The following is a 3204-nucleotide window of genomic DNA, read 5'->3' on the forward strand; positions in this document are numbered from 1 at the left end:
ACAGCAAAGATTTATATTGTTAGAAAAAATTAATATTTTGAATAAATGCGGTTCTTTTTTACTTTTTATTCATCAAAGAATCCCGAAAAAAGTATCGCAATGTTGCCAGCTTTGATAATTCTAATAATAAATCAGCATATTAGAATGATTTCTGAAGGATCATGTGACACTGAAGACTGGAGTAATGATGCTGATGGAAATTCAGCTTTGATCACAGAAATAAATTATATTTTAAAGGATATTAAAATAGAAACCATTATTTTATATTGTAATAACATTTTGCAAGATTACTGTTTTTTTCTGTATTTTTGATCAAATAAATGCAGCCTTGATGAGCAGAAGAGACTTCTTTAAAACTTTTGAACGGCAGTGTAAATAAATATATATATATATGTGTATATATGTATATGTGTGTGTATGTATATATATGTACAGTATATATATGTGTGTGTGTGTGTGTGTGTGTGTGTGTGTGTGCACCCAAATTGAAAATATGTTCTGGATTTCTTTTCGTTCATCTTACCATGTAATCAGGGTAGTAACTGATTACATATGATCTGAATTACGTAATTACATTCCAAAAATTAAGTATTTGTATTACAGATTATTCATGCAATTTACGCAATCTTTGACATTTTCCTTTCTAAAATAGTTATATACATTCTTGCAGTTTTGTTGACATTAACACAATAAGTTTTTATTTTGATTGTTGTTATTTATTTATTTTTTATTTATTTGAATTTGACATGTTTATGATTTAATTATTAGCTTTTCATTAAATTCACAAAAAAACTCTCTGCAGTTCCTTAACCAAACGCCAGTTTGGGAAACCTTGACATAAAGTTTAATGCCCTTCATGTTGTTAATAACAGCGAATATATTTTCTTTTTCTCTGTATTTTTTGTATATTTAAATATATTTTCTTACTCTTTGTATCAATATGGTACAAGATTATCCTATTTAAATCAATGCGATAAATGAGGTAAGTAATCTAAAAGTAATCTGATTATATTACCTAAAATGTGCAATGTAATGGATTACTTTACTAACTACAATTTGTGTCATGGAATCGGTAGCGGACTATAATTTGTAAGTAATCTACCCTGCACTGCAAGTAATCTGCGGTCTACAATTCATGTATTCATAATCATACTGATGGCGTCTAAGTGTGTCTGTGCATTTATATGTAATAGAGAGACACCGAGAGCCCACAATGCATGAGAAGAGCTGCGTGTGAGGCATTAGTTCTGGTCTTCTCGCAGCAAGCAGATGTGTTTCGTGGAGAGGAGATGGAAGGATGTCCGCGTGGGGGATTTTGTGAGAGTGCTCTCTAACCAGATCATGCACACATCGAGAGACCAACACTCTGTTTGAGGATGGAGAGACCAACTGGATGGAGAGACCAACCTCAGACAGAGGAAGGTGGTGCCAGGCTTTTCTGCTCTGGTAAGAGCGCTGCCTATCACAAAATATATGCATTAAATTCTAAATCACAGCTACACTGGACACACTGGACACTGGACACATCAGGACATGAATGTCTTTGATAAAGTATTAAATCAAGTTAAATGCACACATCCGACCCTAATGGAGTGTGTCACATAGAAACAGCCAGTCTGGATGGAGAGACCAACCTCAGACAGAGGAAGGTGGTGCCAGGCTTTTCTGCTCTGGTAAGAGCGCTGCCTATCACAAAATATATGCATTAAAGTCTAAATCACAGCTACACTGGACACACTGGACACTGGACACATCAGGACATGAATGTCTTTGATAAAGTATTAAATCAAGTTAAATATATACCATTATAATATAATATAAATTTACGGTAAAAAACCGGCAGCTGTGGTTGCCGGAATTTTACCGCATAAAATACGGCAACACAATTTTAGGTTTTACATTTTTAACTTTTTTTTACAGTTAAATACCGTAATTTCATTAAATGAAAATATGTTAATATACCAACCTATTGAAGTACTGAAATCTGTTTTGTACCTTTGTAATACACTGATAACCACCAAATGCAGGTGGTGATGAGAAAGTCACATGATGAACCAAAGCCCATCACAAGCAGCTTTTAAATAATAACATATAGAGAAGGTGTACAGACAATTTTTCACCGTATATAGTAGGGGAATTTACCGTTAACCATTTAAGAGGTTTTTACTGTAGCATTTTTACAGTCTTTTACCGTTAAATTCACGGTCATTTTTTACAGTCAAAATCAAATCAAATAATAAAAAAAAATATTTTTGTAACAAAAACAATTGTTATTGAGGGAGAAAAACATTTGATGTTTTATCGCACTTTAATTCAGTTAAATTGTTTTGAAATAATGCATTTGAACATAAAATGTTAAAAATGTGTTGTTAATAATATTATTAGAACCAGTGTTTTATATAAATAATGTTCAAAATGAAAAGAAAAAGTGCTGTGAAGAAAAAACACAAATAAGATCTCAGGTCTTGTGCTGCTCAATTTTTATTATTTTCTCAAAAAGATCCCAATAATCTAAAAAATATCTCACATTGTGCTCAAGATATCAAAGATTTGCCAAGATTACAGTAATCGATCAAAAATATTTTGAAGAGAAATGTTTGTGTTAAAAAAAATCAAAACGGATTTCAAGACAAACTTGATTTGAGTTGAATTCTCCCAAGACCATTATTAAAAAAGAATAGATTTATAGTTTAAGTTTACTGTATGTGATATATCTGCTTCTGTCAAAAAAAAAATAAATACTATATTGAATAATTTGTTTGATATTTTGTTTTATATACACTACTAAAGGTTTGGGGTCAGTGATTTTTTTTTTTTTTTTTTACTTTTTTGAATTTTTGAAAGCCTCATGTTCACAGAGTTTGCATTTATTTGATCAAAAATACAGTAAAAACACTACTATTGTGTAGTTTTACCATTTAAAATAGATGTTCTATTTTAATATATTAATATATTTTAACTGTATGTCAATTTATTTTAAATATAATTTATTCCTGTGATGCGCAGCTGAATTTTCAGCATCATTACCCCAGTCTTCAATGTCACATGATCTTCAGAAATCATTCTAATATGCTGATTTGCTGCTCGAGAAACATCAATTATTATTATCAATGTTGAAAGCAGTTGTGCTCCCCTATATTTTTGTGGAAGCTGTGATACATTTAGTTTTTCAGGATTCACAGATGAATAGAAAGTTCAAAAGAA

At 30.9% G+C, this 3204-nt stretch overlaps 1 pseudogene; it reads left to right on the plus strand.

Moving 5' to 3' along the window:
- The window catches only part of LOC107745093 (probable phospholipid-transporting ATPase VB), a 37396-nt pseudogene that overhangs the window by 13052 nt on the left and 21140 nt on the right, over positions 1-3204 (plus strand).

This window comes from Sinocyclocheilus rhinocerous, unplaced genomic scaffold, assembly GCF_001515625.1.
Source record: "Sinocyclocheilus rhinocerous isolate Xijiao unplaced genomic scaffold, SAMN03320098_v1.1 scaffold17, whole genome shotgun sequence".
Taxonomy (NCBI): Eukaryota; Metazoa; Chordata; class Actinopteri; order Cypriniformes; family Cyprinidae; genus Sinocyclocheilus; species Sinocyclocheilus rhinocerous.